Source organism: Zerene cesonia, chromosome 3 (genome assembly GCF_012273895.1).
Source record: "Zerene cesonia ecotype Mississippi chromosome 3, Zerene_cesonia_1.1, whole genome shotgun sequence".
In the NCBI taxonomy this organism is placed as follows: Eukaryota; Metazoa; Arthropoda; class Insecta; order Lepidoptera; family Pieridae; genus Zerene; species Zerene cesonia.
The window spans coordinates 3,026,123-3,044,931 of record NC_052104.1 but is presented as its reverse complement, the minus strand read 5'-3'; the positions used below and the strand labels follow the sequence as shown (position 1 = coordinate 3,044,931).

The window sequence follows — 18,809 nt, the reverse complement described above, 5'->3', positions numbered from 1 at the left end:
GTTTTTTGTTGCTGTGATAATGTAAATCTGCATACAATAATGAAAAAGAAAGTATTCACTTGTAATATTAATTGTTTTTATCTTGTTTCAGATGGATCATTGGAAACGATAATTTGAGGAATGCGATTACATCGATCGTATTATTGTTGCGTAAGTACAAAATATTATATAAGGAAAATTGATTATTTGAAAAGATATTTAATAAGCTCATATCTCTCAGTAAGTACTAGGCATATTTAAGTAATAGTCAGTTTGGAAATTTACGTAATTGTAGCCGTTAATTAGGTTCCAAAATATACATTAGAATAATGAATGTCTTACGTAAAAGCAGTTGTGTTTATAATGTATTATATTTATTGTATGAATCGAAACTTTATTATTAATATAATTGTTTATTTTTTAAATTAGCGAAGTTATGATTCGAAACATTATACATTTTCTTATAATAATAAAAGCAGTATTAATATATTCTTCATTTAATGAAATTAAGAACTCTTAGTGAGTCTCTGTAACACTTTTCCTCTCTAAAATCGAACCCGACAAAAAATATCATAAATGATATGTTATTTTATTTAATACACCGATGTTATCTTTAATTGCAAATTTGACCTCTAACAGTTAATATATCTAATCGTTCCCATCTAGATCTGATTATGCAAATGATTTGTTATTTCATAATATGATAGTTATCCACTCTATTCTGACAGAGAAAGTTTATTTACCATTCCTTATATAGTAATTGTTATAAAACTTGTTACGATATTTGATTTTAAAGTATGGAAATTGCACATGCTTCTTATGGTCGGGTGAAACGGTGGAATATTCTTGTGATACTCTATCAAAGTTTATATTAATATTGGTCGCAAAATCCTCAACGATTTTTAGTGTGTAAAGCGTAGAATTGAATCCCTGTTGCATGTCGTATGGGTACTCGACTATTTTGTAAGCTACACATTATTAACCAACCAAATGTATAGAATTAATTTTACTAACCATATTAACGAAGAAAATGTATGAATATAAAACATATGGTTAGGAACGCGATGAAAAACCAAATTTTGAGAGCAAATTGTCAATAGCGACTTCTTATTCCTTTTTATTTCCTCTATTTTTTGCATGAGCTATGGTAAATGTAATAAGTATAATGAGAAATCATTAATGTAGTACATAGATATTAAGTTTACAGCATAGATAGGCTGCCTATGACTGTCGTATATTATTTCTGCCTTAATTCTGTTTCGATCTCACTAATCGCCTTGACTTATATTTCATACTTGTAAAGATTGATTCGACTATTTCAACTTTAATGAAAACAATCTTATTGAATTTACGTAATCCGGTATAATAGGTAGCCAGCTTAGACCTTAAAGGAATCAAAAGACCGTAAACTTGTGGTTAGAGCAAGGACTTTCCCTTGGACGTAGGTAAGTGTCGTTTTTCCATAGCTGTGCGGTTGATTCATAATGCAAAAGAATATTGCATTACGTTATTGTGATACAATAGATCTTATGTATAACTTTCCTTACGATTTCGTAATTTTGTTAACTCTGTGAAAATGAATCTTTATAGTGTTGAAAGCATTTTTTAAATTATACGAACATACATACAAAACGTAAACGCTTCTATATATCTCGTTTAGATAATAATTAATTAAACAATCTTGTATATAGTTTTGTCACTTGTAAAACTACCACCAAGAAACCCTAAAAAGTCACATAACATAGATGTATCGGATTTTATAGACTATAATATTTTGAGTTAATATATGAAATAACTTCAATATTAACTCTCTTCTCAACATGGCAGGAAACGCTCATAAAATATTATGAGACGATCTGTTATGGAAAAGTTTTGCGAAACACTATTTAAATATACAAACGTTTAACTTCATATATAATTTTAATAATTAATATTTTTATAATAAAATACTCAAGCATGATGAATTTTCAAAAAAAACGATCTTTTAATTACTACTATACGCTCGTCCCGGTTCCGTCTGGATATCAAGATTCCTTTTTATACCAAGGGAGCATTTAATTGCAATAAAAAGCATCCCATCACCCACGTCAGCTCATTCATCTGTATACCAAATTTCATCAAAATCTGTTCAGTAATCAGTGTGATTGAAGGACAAACATCCAACCAAACGAACTTTCACATTTATAATATTAATGTGACAGTGTGATGTACCAATTACACGGTCACATTAATATTATTAGTATTCGGAACTGCTTTTAATGCGACTTCTAAAAAATAGGAGGGTATCTATTAGACTGTATTTTGTTTGGAATTTGGTACCTCATTACTTTTTAATGAACCGATTATTCTGATTCTTTTTTTATTTCAAACCTGGTGCCTATCATGTCGTTCCATTTAATATATCCTACTTATATTATAAATGCGAACGTTTGTGAGGATGGATGTGTGTGTGAGTATGTTTGTTACTCTTTCACGCAAAAACTGCTGAACCGATTGCAATTAAATTTGGTACGTAGATAGCTGGACAACTGGAATAACACATTGGCAACTTTTAATCCCGATATTCCTACGAAATACAGACTCACGCGGGTGTAACCGCGAGGTTCTGCTAGTGTATTCTTAACTAAGTAACTTTTTAAGAAAAAATATTTTAAGCATAGATAAAAATTCCAAAGAAGACATCTTTATATTTTTGTTCTCTAGCAAACATTCCTTAATTTACAGGCAATAAATTTGTTTGGACAACTGGAATAACACATAGGCAACTTTTTATCACGATATTTCTACGAGATACGGAGTTATGCGGGTGAAACCGCGGGGTGTAGCTAGTATTACATAATTCGACGATTTTTAGGCAGTTCAGTTTTTTGAAAAAAAAAACTGTTATTTCATTGGATGATTGAATCAACACTATATTTAGTTACCCTTGTGATACATTGTCTCTAATATAGGTACTGCTTCTTACAATTGTGTTGAAGATTAAAAAGGTTTCTTTGTAACATCTTAAGGCCATGTCCCACTTGAAAAACTGAAGCGCTATAGGTAGGTATAGCAAAAGGAAAAGTGACAAATCCCGTCTTGATTGGTAACATGACTTTTTTGAGAGTTATCTAAAATAACTTTATACATACTAAATCAACCCCAAAAAATGAAAAGTGTCTGCAACTTTATCTGTTGATTCACATATAATTGCTTTGAACATAAATCAGAACTGTTCTTTTTTGTATTCACCGATCGCTACCTACCTATCTTCAGTAATCACAACCTGCATTTGATCCTAACAATTTCACTATATCACAGCTATTTCTGATTAGCACAAGATATGCATATGCAGTTAATATCTGTGTGGGTTAAGAATCATATTTGAATGACTGAACTGATCGCATAACGAGCTCCATTCATGGCGATGATAAAACCTTTAGATATGGAGCAAATTTCGCAATATAATTATATAGAACTAGCTGCGCCCCGCGGTTTCACCTGCGTAAGTCCGTATCCCGTAGGAATATCGGGGTAAAAAGTTGCCTCTATGTTATTCCAGTTGTTCAGCTACCTACGTAGCAAATTTCATTGCAATCGGTTTAGTAGTTTTTGCGTGAAAGAGCAACAAACACACACACACACACACACACACATCCTTACAATCTTTCGCATTTATAATATTAGTAGGAAGTAGGATAGTAAGGTATGCGAGATATATCTGAACAATTATCACTTCGAGTGGAATTGATAAGTTATTCAGATAGAAAATATGAAATAAGTGTAAATGACAGACGTTTTTTATGCAGTCTGATTTAATTCAAATCTCATATTTATTCAAGAAGATTAAAGAAACTATAAGTATTATGTTCTTACGCTTTTTATGCATTTAAAACCAGTGTCTGTGCTTAAATATTTTGTAACAGCGGTTATTAAGTGGTTTCAATGAAATAATGAATTAAAAGCTTTAATGTAATGTTTTCATTTTATATCTAGGAAGCTCTTTGATAAAGTTTTGAAAGAATATTGCAGTATTTTATTAAATCAATACACCAAGACATGTACTAAATTATTGAAGAAATACCCTTAAAGCGTTGATTCATTAAATATTTCTCAAATCGGAAATAACAGGGAGTCTTCTCAAATGGGGTTTTCCCAAATTTAAAATCGCTGCGTCACCCACAAAAATGATTTCTATTGAAACTTGACTATTAAATCCAGTATAGTATAGACTGGTCAGCCGATAGCAAAAGAATTTGAAATAAAAACTAGAAATATTAAAGAAAGGAAATGCAAGCACCTGCATGGCAACTCCACGGGAGGTATAAGTTATTGATTATAACTCTAGTTACATGCATGAGTAGTATTATTTATTTTTTAATCGTCGGCTCATATGATTTTTACATTATTGAACACATTTATTCAAATTTAATAGACAGTTTATAATATGCATACACATTTACATAAATAAATTTATTTAGAAATACTGAAAATGTTTTTGTACGTTTTTTTTAAAGATGTAGTTAGTTATCTAATTGAAACGTTATATAAAATATTTAATTTTAGAGAGTTTGAAATAATTTAAAGTGCAAATATTCAGTGTTTAAAAACCTAACTAAATTACTGACATCAGGTCTTGAATAAATTTAAATATAAACATATTATTGCTCACCTCCACATCGTAATTTCTTACGAATTTTATTTAACCATAGAGATACAATCGAACCACCAGACAGTTGAGCAGGCCCAAAACATTGAATTAACTCGCGAATTCCGTGAAAAAATAATCAGGTGTGTCGGCGAACCAAATACAACATACATATAAATTGCAGCCTGTCTAGAGTAACTATGTTGATTTCGTCACTGCACTAAAACCGCATTCCTCTTGCAAGTACGAATTAAGCGAGCGAACGTTATGACAGCCCTGTTAAAGGTTAAACGATAACGCTATGTAAAATGCTATAATTTGTCTTCTAGATCAAGTAATGAAGGTGTCAAAAATAAAACGGAGATTTAGTGACTGTTTTGATTAATTTACGTGTTGGACATTGAGTTGTGTTGCGGCGTGTTTGAATAATGTCGCAAATGTGTTTAATGGAATCGGGCTATGTTCCATCGCTTGTAAGATTTTCTTACATTTAAAAGTTAATTTTATTTACTACCGTCGCCTCTTGTGAATATTATATTTGTTATGATAATTTGATCAATGTTTTGATTGTTAACCGATATTATTAATTGTAGATGTGTGAATATATTAGATCTCGAACATAGTAATATGCAAATGACGTTATAAGCTCTATTACTATGTAACATGTATCTATACATTGAAACTGCAATGTACCCTCGAGCCAGAGTATTTTACAGATGTATTCATACACGCTACTTGCGAATAAACAAGGCATTCATTTGTGCGTGGCTGCTTGTTTTGAATTATATATTTGCATTTAACAGTGCTATAAATATGTCTGAACAAAGAGACATTTATTCCTCTAGGCCCTTTAAAAGTTTCACGATATCTTTACGAGAAATCAGTAAAAGTAAGAAAGTGTTTTGATAATTTTGTATGAAATTAAAAAACGAATTTAACGGGTTTAATATAGGTCAGTGTCTCATTATTTTGCATCACACGACAAAATACCAAAATATGTTAATTCGTATCAAAATATCGGACGATAAATTTTGTGCGAAGCCACATTTTTAACTTCAGCTATAAATAAAGAAAATTTGGAAACAGAATTTAAAAAATCTAAAATCTGCTAGAATCATCTGGTGTTTCGGATATCACAACGCTTTACACGAAGTGTCCTTAATGTGGACCTATTTGCTACCTCCTGCGAATCAATATGGTCAAAAGAACCCGTACGTAAAATAACCTATGAAATCGTTTAAATTAGGAAAATGTTCTAGTATAAAAGTATTAAAAATGGATCCACGCTAAGAGAGAATCTTAATTTGTTTGTGCTTTGTGTTTGTAAATCTCCAAGTCTAAGTCTAATCTCTTAGTTTATACCCTTTATTAATTTTCTTAAGAAATCTGCTTTGTTTCATTTGACAACTTTTCTACTGTGGTAGATCTCTCAACCTCCGGCGACCCACACGTTGAAAAACACTGATCTAAGTGGTATAATAATGGTAATAATCTGAAATAAGATCTTTTACATACAATAATGAACTATCCAATTTAGTTGATTTTAAAATAGCTTATGTCTAGGAAGAAAGTACAAGGTACTTCCACAAGTAAATATAATCACAGTTAAAGATGTTTTTCTTTTGTAATTTTGAAAGCGATCAAGGGATTTAATGATTTTTTGCGATTCGTATTATTATATCAAAAATTCGTATTTTTGATATAAAAAAGATGAAGTAGCATTTAAAATCCTTGTAACTATACTTAAATAATAAATAAAGACGATTGCTAAAAGGAAGTGAGTAAAAAATGCAAACCAGACGTTCATTTCGTATGTTAAGCCTTGTATTTTATGGTATGTTTAATGACTCCAGAACATGCTTAATGTTTTTACAGTAGAATAATCATTAAACCAATAACCAGTCCCAATGTGCTTGCTAACAAGCATACATATATTCTAAATCATACCTGCGACTCAACATGTGTAATTTTCTCACGTTTTCTCATATGGTATAGAAATTAAGAATTTTTAGAATAAACAGTAGAATGTTTATTAATGTGTAAAACTTATTATATGTTAAGGATCTTTAATTAAAGTTTTCACTTTTAAAAAACATGACTAAAATCGAAATATTTCAACTAATTACATTGTTTGTAATATATTACCTCACAAGTATGCAAAAAAGTCTATTCTAAGTTTTCCAATAGTCAATTAAGACTATTAAGAATTAGTAAATATTCGAATTCAAATATTAAATATTCACACGTCATTATATTTACAAAGAGATTTCGTATTTAATACTCGTAACTAGCAAAAATAACTTTTAAACATTGACCTTATAAAGCCACTAACAAATGTATCCTTCATAAACCTTTTAGATGTAAAAGTGTACACAACTTTTGGCTGTTTCAGTATCAGGTTTAGCGATACATGTTTACGTATGTCATATTTGTTTTAACTTTCTACAGGAAGGTATGGTGCTAATAAAGTCGACCTCAATACCGCTTTTATCGACTTATGCTTCACGTATAAAGTACGTAATATATTCGAAGTTATGAAATAAATATTGAGATAAACAAAAGCTATATGGAATTATGCTATTTAAATACCATAAGCGGTACAATTTATGAATTTATAAATGTAATAGATAAATTTCCTATTAAATGACAACAAAGCTGACACGTTCATATTTACGGACGAAACTATCCATTTTAAAATATATAAGCAGCAATTAATAAAAATAACGAGCAGCTCAGATGCCATTTACGTAATTGACATTACCAATTTATTGGCTTAGACGAATCAAAAAATATCATTTCGGTAGTGAATAGTCGGCGTCGTAGGCGTAAGGCTTTGGTGAAAACTGTCACAAATAAATTGGCTATCGTAAATGACACGACCGTTTCATAACTGATTCGCAGTACAATAAGGTCGTGACCGAGTAATTGTTTGACACTCATGAAGAAATTGAAATTGACTTGAAGCAGATTGTAGGTAGCATTGGATATTGGTTGTAGCCAATTATCCGTATTATGGTCAATGGGTCAAACGATTCCGAATTACTTTACTTTCCACTCGATTAAATAAATCGATTTGATACAACTCGGATTGAGGCTCATAGAAGTGTAGGTATGCTGTGTTAAGTGTATGTGCTTTGACTTAACTGGATGACGAAGTTTTGCGAATCAATTTTGTGTGCAGAACAATGTTCAACGTAGGTATGTTTGTTTGTATGTATCGAATACCAGCTTAAGTTGTATTATTTTTAACTTTTATCGAATAATAACGTAATTTTTATTAAACAATTTTAATCATCGTTGGTATTGCTTAAAAACAAAAAAAAAAAAAAAATTATAAATAATGTATTTTCTAGTAGTAAGGAGAGGGAGGTGACATTCAAAATTAATTATTAATTTCTTTTGCTACACATAAAAGTCAATAAAGCGAGAACAAACTATAACTGTTTATGGTCTTAGTATGTGAAAATATAGTCTAAATGTCTTTAGTGTTCATTGTATAGTTGTTATTTATTATATTGATTAAATGAAGTGAACCTAAGTCCTATTTTCAATTCTCATTGAATTCGTTTTATTTCTCATCCGTTTAATTAATTAGAATATATTGGAGATTCATTTAAAGTATTAAAACAATTTAAATGCATAAAGACGCCAGCATGCCCACTGCAATGGATGCAAACTAGATAGGATCGTAGGCTATTTAAAATGGCATTATTGGCGTAGGAGCATCGCTGAAACAATAAATTTCTATTGTACCCCCGAGATGCCTGATAATTTTGACATGCTATACTCGTGCATAAATTCTTAATGTTTGATGAACCTGCATTCGTTTTTCCCATGCGCCTATTTGTCAGATAAATTTATTGTTTGGCAGATTTGTTCGTTTTGAATGTGTGTGTTTTGAGATACGATAGTAGCAGTTAAAATGTTGTTTTTGTTGAATTTTTTAATAGTCAGGTTTATGATAGCACTGTCATATAGTCTTCTAGTATATAAAGTAAATATTATGTGATTAATATTCATTGCTTTAAAGTTAAAGTGGTGTGACTGATCATTCAAACTGATTTAGGAGTTATATTACTATTTTTCATCTCTGTCAAATCACGCAGTAACGTCAATTTATTATAAATATTAAAAATGTAAACATACAACACACTCATAAATAATACCGAAGACGTCCCTACATTCGTATAAATACGGTATGCATTGAAAAACGTTTGAACAGACCTGTTGAATAAATTTTACGGTAATCTTTGAATTATGGCTGCATTTGAATTTATTATGTTGCCAGTAACATCTGGCTCTTAGGCGAGGTTTAGACTGCACAAATTTTGACATTGATAGCAATAATACAAACAATGCTTCTCACGTAAAGTAGAATTATTTCGTAATATTGTAATTCGCTTAATTATTACATTTGGCTGATTGTTATATCAACATTGAAACGAGATACAAAATAGCATGAATGAGTTGTCCTATGTACTATATTAATATCACTATATTGTTTTCACTAATAATAATTCATTCTAGTAGTCGAGTAGAATGAATGTTGGTTTCAAAAACGAAATATTTACTATCATCTATCTAATAAGAATACGCAGTACAATTTGTATGCTGGTACTTTGTATGGATGACATTGTTGCCAATATATCCATCTTTGTTTCGCTGTAAATGGCATTTATTTCCCTGTCTTCAATAGTGTAAGCACAATGACTTGTAATATCGTCACCTGCGCAGATATCTCGTTGTTCTACGGTTAATGCACTTACATTCAGGATATGCATAAATTTACACCAAGCCCTGTCGCACGAGAAGTCACGTAGTTAAACGCCTTTTGGATTATTTAGCTTGAACATCAATCAAGACATTCTTGTTTCCGCTCTGTAAATCTTACGTAGAAGAAACCACTGGACGGTTGTTGTTTTCTTTGGTCATTGCTGTCTGAATGTGTCATTGGTTTTTTGGTATAGGTGTAGAAAGGGTTTTTGTCCCTTTTTAGAGTCTTGTTAGTTTTCCAGGAATGATTTATTTGTGTCCTTTGTTTGTTCGAGTATTCTTTACAAGGTTTACAGCGCTTGATGTTTTCCCCTAATAGGTATATTGTCACATTTCGTACCAATTTATATGTAACTTATCTTTCATAATATAGCTTTTTAGCTGGAGCCCGCGGCTTCATTCGTATGATACATATATAAAAGATGGCCTATGAGCTAATCCAGTCTATAATCCATCTATATACCAAAGGTCATACAGATCCGGGCATCTGATTTTGCGTGAAAGAGAAACAAACATTCATTTTCATTACAAACTTTAAAGTTTATAATATTAGTAAAAAATAGTTCCATATGAAGTTATATATGATACTCCTGATGCAACGAGTGCAGTAAGGCGAGCCACATGGCATCCCATCCGATCGCTAGGCTTATAAAGCCAATTGATTGCCAGCTATGTAAAATCTTTAGACCACTAACACACCTACCTAGTAATATCAATAATTTGAAACGAATGTGCGAGCCCTCCATTAGAGTACGAAGTTGGCATAATTTTCCATTACTTTGGAATTTCAATTACCCGGTACGACTAATTGCGTATTTCCGATACATTGGCTATAATTTAATGTTTATAATAAGCGTGGCTCGGTGCATTCTCAAACTGGTTTGTGCGCTCTGTGCTTCTTCTGATAACATTTTGCTTTCTAAACCCTATAGTTACGTTGCATTGAGTATTTAAACCGTATTTATTGCTAGCAACGTTATATTAGACCGTTGATTAAAATCACGGTGCCTGCTGTGTCATTTTCTTTCGATATCTCTCTCAAGGATAGCGTTTGGTTCTCGTAATATGAGCTTTTGATAACGGTTGAATCTTTAATTGCTTTAGACTTGTTGTTTGCTGCTTTATTCTATTTATTTTACGTTAAATTTTTATATTTAAACAGTTAGGATATCAGCACTTTCAAATTTTTATGTATTTTTTTTATTTTTAAATATTAAATCACTATCAAATACACCATTTAGATATTTAAGGCAATAAATTAATGATAATGCATTTAATACTTTTTATTTTTTCCTTATTAACTCATTTTGTTACCCGATAACTCCGTGGGTTACTTATTTTTAAAAGATTAAGTTTATTATATAGGTCATTTGGCTATCATTTGGTCCCATTTTAGAACGGTATCTCTCTCCCTAGGTACGGGGGTGATGTTTTTTGTAAAGAAGAAATATCAGTAAATTTGACTCACCACAATTATTGAAAAACATATCCAGTGAAGTATATTTTTTCCTTATATTCGTAGTGAATGTTGGAAAAGGTGACCAAAAAAAATCACAATTATTATGCAACTATACAACCCGTCTCATTAACATTATCTTAATCGACATCTAGCAGTGAATAATAAAATGCTTGTTTGATTTCGGTAGTGTCTTAGAAGCTTGATTAAATCTTTCGTATGATAATGACATCTATTGTATGACATCCGAGAGGCAACGACTTTCTTACGAAATGAAATCGACTTGTTTGTTTACATGCTGATAACGCAATAGTGTTTCTTTCAATATAAATTGTGAGTCATGCGTGTAGGAAGTTCTAATGGTTATTTATTATTCAAATACTTTAAAACTATATTAAAATATAGTTTTAAATGAAAATATAGTCAAAAAGCAGTCGTGATTTTAGATAAAATAAGGTCGTTATATAGTTTTTAGTAAAAATATAATCAAGGTAGAGTGAAAATGTATTCTAAGTGAGAACCTCGTTCTTTTTGTAGTCGGTTAAAAAAGTACGTATTCTTCCACCTTTTTACTCCATACTCCATAGTAACGAGGTCATAGCAATACTTCTAAAAGCGTTTCTGTATAGTTTTACAAACGAATGAATATTTAATATTATTATTACATGTTATATTTATGAACATATAAAACACTAGCTGACGTGGCAAACGCTGTTCTGCCTTATTCTTATCATTTAGGGTTATAAAATATTAATTGTAATTATTTGTTACTTTTTCGCAAGAATATTTGTTATATTATTTATACTTAAAAACACTGTAAACAAATGTTGGTTGACCAAATAAATAAATAAAATAAAATAAATAAAAAATTGATGTTGGCTGATTCTCAGATCTACCCGATATGCACACAAAACTTTAGTGCACACAAGGTAACTAACATTTTGACCGAGAATTTTATATATAAGAAAAAGAAGATTATGTAGTAAAAAAGTAATTTTAGAAGTTAAAATTTGAGAACGAATTTGGTGATACCGTGCGTATTGAGCCAGTACATTCGAAAGCAGCAGTAGCATAGTATCACGAGGACATTGTTTGCAAGTATCACGATACCAAAGCGAAATCCCGAGTTAATACCAAATTCCGAGCCGCCGGTTGCACAATACCAATTGTCTCATCAATTTGTTAGCAAACACTATTGTTTATCGCATAAGGCAGGGGATAAAATTAGAGTACAATGAACTGTAACTGTTCACGCTACCTGTTGAGCCGGGATAATGGGACTGACTGGGTTTCGGAACGCTTAGCGAGCCGGTGTGGTTCACCGACGGTGTCACCTTAAGTAGATGAGTATGTGTTATTCAAAAATAGTATTTAGGTACGTCTATAAATTTTAAACCCAATTACTTTATAATTTAGTAATTTAGGATTGTAGTAGGTAATCACAATGTTAGTTACCATAGTCCTCCGAAACGGCTGGACCGATTTTTATCAAATATTAGTTGCGTCCCGCGGTTTCACCCGCGTAAGTCCGTATCCCGTAGGAATATCGGAATAAATAGTTGCCTATGTGTTATTCGAGTTATGCAGCTATCTACGTACCAAATTTCATTGCAATCGGTTTAATAGTTTTTGCGTGGAAGAGCAACAAACACGCACACATCCTTACAAACTTTCGCATTTATAATATTATAATGGGATTGTGTGCATATCGGCTAACACCTATTTTTCGTACACCAAAATGATTAAAGTAAAACAGAAGAAGAAGCTAGTTCATTTATAAGATGAAAGAAATCAATTGTTTGAAAAGACGCAAGCTCGCATAATCGAGATATTTAATTGTCCAAATAGTTAACTACAATCTTATTAGTACGCATATACTTCTTTACTTCAAATCCTTTCATATAATTAAAGATTTAATAGCAATTGAATTGCTGTGCACATTCAGTTGATACATACAATGTGTGGTTAAATGCTAATGGAATATTACCTTAAACGGCGCGTACAAGACGCATTAACGTTGGATACCAGCAGGTCGTCTATAAATGTTCTAAACCTGTAAGTCCTGGGTAGAAATCGGTGCATTAAATAGTGCACTTCAAGTTTTGTTAAGTAGGTGTCATATTAAACTAGGTAACCTTTAGTAATATAAGTTATAAAAAACTAACAAATATCATAGAAAAATATTGACTCTGAAATTAAAAAACAGTCGATATAGTAGAAAATGTAAGTCAGATTTAATTAATCAAAAATATAGGAAGAAAAACCTCCCATTAAATAATGCGGAAAGTTATGGCATGCCAAGCAATGCTCACGGAAGGAGTCAGATGAAGACGCAACTTCTTAGAACAAAATTGGAAAGTGATTCTTTGAACCATATGATTAAAGTCGTATGTATTTACGTGAAAGAAATATCTACGTATTCTTTGAAGTTAGTCAACTTAAACTCTAGAATCAATATAAATATGAAATAACGTTCATTATAAAATTATTATAACTAGACGCTCGAAGAAAGATTTTATCCCAAGGGAGCATTTAATCGAGACAAAAAGTATCCAATCACAGAAATCAGTTCATAACCTGTGCATATCAAATTTCATCAAGATTAAATCAACAGTTTCAGCGTGACTGACGGACAAACATCCAAATAAACTTTCACATTTATAATCTTAGTGTGGTTTATTATATTAGTTAATAGACTGTATCAAAAGATGCCTGTTGATCGAACGTAAATAGTGAATTTCATTAAAATGTGTTTGTTTATATATTTAAGTACTGTATATATATGTATGTATGTATGTGGATAAAGAGTAAAGAGGCAAAGACTGATTATGCAGTTTTGTATACAATTGAATGACTGAATTTAACAATAACACAATAAGTAAATAATATTGAATTTATAATCAGTAATGTGCATTTGTTAATATATCGTGATAGTTACAAAGTGCGAATGAATTATGTATTGTTTTATCTGAATAGACTTCTAACAATTTTTTTATTACAGAGACAACGCTATGAGATGCATGCATACTATGTGCTCACGTCAGATAATATTCTCGTTGTAAATTCATCACCTGTCAGTTAAACTGGTCATGATTAAATCGGTATACATGAATGATTTACGATCCATTTATCTTTGTTTAATGTTTATCAAACGTATCATGTGAATCTGAGATTCTCTCCGTTCTAGATACGGAAGCGAATATTTAGACGGCGAGCTTACGGTTAATAGTCGTTGAAATATATCTGATGTATGATGTATGCGTTCGACTATTAAAACACGTGAACGTATGAACGGTTTTATTACAAATGGAAGAGTACCACAGATAATACAAAATTGTTAAAGACAGTAGTTCTATACTATTTTTTAGTTTATTTGGTGTGACCAGATGTATATAATGACTTTCTAACGTATAATTTATCAAACAGTTTCTTGAAGGCATATGAAAGTTATGTAGTTGAGTTCTATAATTACAAACACTTGATTTTTAGAACTCATTACACGAAGTAGTTCTTTGTTGATTTATTTATATTTATGGTTAATTAACTGATTATTACCCAATGACTCATAAAGGATTGTAGAATAGAAACAAATAAGAAATTTCTATTTACAATTTATTTACTACTATAGTGGCGCAGTGACACAAAGTGAGTCTTGGCCTCCGACAACAAGAGCCTCCATTTGATCCTATCCTGCATCACCTCTTGCCAGTTTTCAGTCTGTTGGAAGTGCAGGTCTTTTCTTTCTTCGATATATTAATTATTTGCTAAATAGTATTTATTTATATACAAATATTCGTTAATTTCGTATAGTGTATATACCTACATTGTATGTTTTAAATTAAATAAAAGAATGATCCATTTATTATACCTATATCTTCCTATGAGCTTTTTTTCTCTGTGCTTTACAATTCCCTTTTAATATAATTCGGACGTCGTGTGTTAGTATCTATTCTATAGGTCATAGGGGGACACAGCCACCCGGAAAGGGCTTACTTTGTTAACCTATTCACTGATCAATTTCTGTATGGACAACTGGATAAGTAGCAGAAGCCTTCTGTAAGTACCAGACGGATAGTTTTGCTCATGGGGTTCAGGCGCACGTGTTGTAATATTTTAATGCATTTTTCTAGACAATTTTTGTAAAGCAAACATATGCATGTGTCCTTTGCAATGTTTAACGAATTTTATTGGTACATACCTATAATAATGGCCAATTACGATATGTGTAACATTTTTAAGTATACTTTGATTATTAAATTAATAATGAATAAATATAAAACATTCATCATCATCATCATCATCATCAGCCCATATATGTTCCCACTGCTGGGACACAGGCCTCCTATGAGGGTTCAGGCCATAATCCACCACGCTGGCCAAGTGCGGGTTGGCAGATGTCACATGTCGTCGAACTTTTAATTCTTGGACATGCCGGTTTCCTCACGATGTTTTCCTTCACCGTTTAAGCAGTGGTAATGTTATCCACATGTGCAGATAAATTGAAAAATCAATTTATTTCCTGCACGCTCGCCCGGTCTCGAACCCAGACTTATCGATTTTGAAGTCCGAGGTTCTCACCACTACTGCTATAAAACATTATTCATATTCATTTCATATATATCAAACCAAATGTAGGCGGTGAAACGTAACTTGAATCAAACATAAGTACCTAGATTTTATTTAACCAGAAACGAAAATAGGCGTGAATATACTTCAGGCTTATCCCGATCTAGATCTCGCGTGTTGATTCAATCTAGACAGTGTAATGAGATCCTTATTCAGACCGCAGATAGTAATTCAGCCTTTGTTGAGTCCTGAATGTGTCAATAATTGAGGAAGTTAATCAAGCTACCAACAAAGATCGCGTGGAGATCCTTAATTGCAGATGGAAATGAAATGTGGAATCATGGACTAATTAATTGTGTCTATTTAGAAATAGAATGTTAGTTCTCCTTTGATGTTCTTTGTAAATGAAGGATTTAAATGAATATTGTATGTAATATTATGACCATTCAAAAGTCTAATTGAGTAATAATGTTTCAGCCTGAGTTTATTTTTTATTTAAAGGATCGACTTTATCCTGATAAATAAAGCACAAAATTAAATAAACTATGTATTTGATAATTATCTATACCACGTATCATTCAGATCCGATCTCCCAATATTACACCGACCGTCCGTCCGTTAAAAAGCAGTGGTGGCTCAGTGGTGAGGACCTCGGACTTCAAAATTGATAAGTCGGGGTTCGAGACCAGGCGAGAGTGCAGGAAATAAATTGATTTTTCAATTTATCTGCACATGTGTAACATCACCACTGCTCGAAACGGTGGAGGAAATGTCTGAGAATAAAAAGTTCGACGACATGTGACATCTGCCAACCCGCACTTGGCCGGCGTGGTGGATTATGGCCTAAACCCTCATAGGAGGCCTTTGTCCCAGTAGTGGGCACATATATGGGCTGATGATGGTCCGTCCGTTAATACAAACATTTGTGTTTATAGTTTGTAGTAGATTAGAAGTATCTCAACGCTCTTCTTTAAAAGTTTATTTGAATATGGTATGACCAAAAAAACCTAACAAAAAAGGTCTCATCGAAGTTTACAAGTGTGAGTTATTACGCATATAAGTACTTAATAATCTCGAAGATATATATATTCAAGACTGACCAATATATCAATTAAATTGTGATTACGAAATGTTCAATGTTTAATTTGAATAGTGTAAGGATTTATTTAACATATCAAGATAAAGATGCTGGCACGATCGTGTAGTTTGACCTGTTGCACTTCACCAGATGAAGTTATTTCGTAAGTCATGCACTGAGGATGTACACTTTCACGATTTAATTTATGTTTTATTGTGATATTTGTATTCATTTAAAAGCATTTCAAAATATATACTATTACTAACTGACCCGGCAAACACTGTTCTGCCTTACTCTTATCATTTGGGGGTGTGAAAAATAGATGTTGGCCGATTCTCAGACATACCCAATATGCACACAAAAAAGATCGGTCCAGACCGTTTCGGAGGAGTTCGGTAACTAAAATTGTGGCACGGGATTTTATATATTAAAGAAATCATAGATCTCATCCCCCGGCTACGCCCGCGTGATCATAGAATATTTAACAGTTGTCACATGTCATACTTTTTAATATCGCGCCATCTATCGGAATTTATAAATTTCAGAGATTTATTTATTTATTTTTTAAAATCAGTGTTATAATAAATCTTCTCATGGGAATGCGATTAAACTAAACTATGTCATTCTCTTACCTCCAAACTTTTTCAAGAAATCACATCATGAGGCCGCTCCGTTGCGACGTGAAAGAAGGATGTATGTTTGGTGTTGGGCATAAATAGATAGATTTATTGTAAGCTAGTAAATACTTTGTTAATTGCTGCCTTACAATAAGTCGTATGCTAGTATAGTATAGTACAATAGAAGGATAAAAATAGTACCTTATCAGTAATCGGCGATCTCATCCAGGCTGTCCAGGTTAAAGGAAAAATAATATAATGAAAGTAGTAAAAAAAGCAAAAAATTATGGAGATTAGATTAATTTTAAATCTATATAAATTTAATGAATTAAATCTCACACGGGGGGACATGCGGGAGTAATCCCCCATAGTATAGATACATTACTACAACACTGATATGGTTTTCTACTTTCTAATAAGAGTTATATATATAGAAATTAAAAACAGCTGGATGAAAAGAATATAAATTGATTAATAAAATTTGTTATGTGTATAATTTAATCTTGTTTGATATTTAATGAGATGGTATCGTATGTTACAGCACGTTGAGTTTCTTGTATTATAAAAGTTATAATTACTTTTCTTTAAATAATTTTCGTTTATATATTTAAGCAATATTATACGTATGTCAAATATTTATAAAAGAACGTCAAAAATCTGTGATATGCCGTTATAGCTTCGATAAAGCCTAGGTCCCTAGTTCATTCATTCTTATGGCGATCGATAAAATCTGTAGACGGAATGTTATTTATTACAAAACTGCTTACAAACTGACATTATTTACATTGCTAATACTTTTTCATACTAAATTATTTCTGCTTTTTATAGACGAATCGTGTTTGCGGTATTCAAAGGCTTGTGACGAAATCCTCCAATATGGCAGCAAGCGAGAACATTTACGTATGAAAAGCAACTTTATCTAACGGGTATAAAGTTAGTTTTTTAATGTGGAGCTAGGAAAATCACCTGTCTGTTGAAAGATCAAAGAACTTTAATCTTTCGTTCCCATTCAATTGAAAAGAACCCGAGTTTACAAATGGCGTGGTTTGCGGGTAATTGAATAAGTTCGCGATTAACTAAATGCCAAATCGATCGACATTTGCACTATCTGTATCACGAGTTTATAACATTTTAGACAAAGGCGTTGTCCCTTTGGTTCTCATGTAGATATTTAGCTGTTGCATTTAGCACGGTTTGCAATTAGAAAATATTGCTATGATATTGCTATGATATACGTACAAGCATTTCGCTATTATGTACGTAATGTTGGTCTATTTCGAAGTCGTATTGTGAAATATTCATGAAATTTCGAACGATATTCTGTTTAACGTTTTGTTCTTACTGTTCCATTTTAAATAACACGTTTAGCGTTATCTTGTTCGATTTAATAGAATATTGTAAATTGAGAAATTCCTAATTTATATAGGACTAGCTGTTCGCCCTGGCTTGACCCGTCGTACATTCTAGCCTAGCCTTTGTCAGTGAAGTTGATGATTCCTAATGGTGAAAGAATTTTTGAAATCGTCCAGTAGAAAACATTACAAAGGTAAATGCAAATATTTCTCTCTATAATTTTTACATAAATGAAGCTTTTTCAACCCACAATATTATCAAACTCTGTAAGTCGGCCACGGTAACATAAAACGAAAAATAATACTGACAAACATGGCTACATATTATAAAAATCATTCCTAATCCGACATATCCCAATAA

At 31.8% G+C, this 18,809-nt stretch overlaps 1 protein-coding gene across 3 annotated transcripts in view; it reads left to right on the top strand.

The window, feature by feature from the left end:
* Nucleotides 1-18,809, top strand: part of LOC119838834 (cadherin-99C) — a 122,179-nt gene that overhangs the window by 72,086 nt on the left and 31,284 nt on the right. For all 3 annotated transcript variants that reach the window (XM_038364964.1, XM_038364982.1, XM_038364974.1), the window contains one exon: nt 92-150. The gene's annotated coding sequence lies outside the window, so the exon portion shown is untranslated. The remainder of the gene's footprint in view (nt 1-91; nt 151-18,809) is intronic.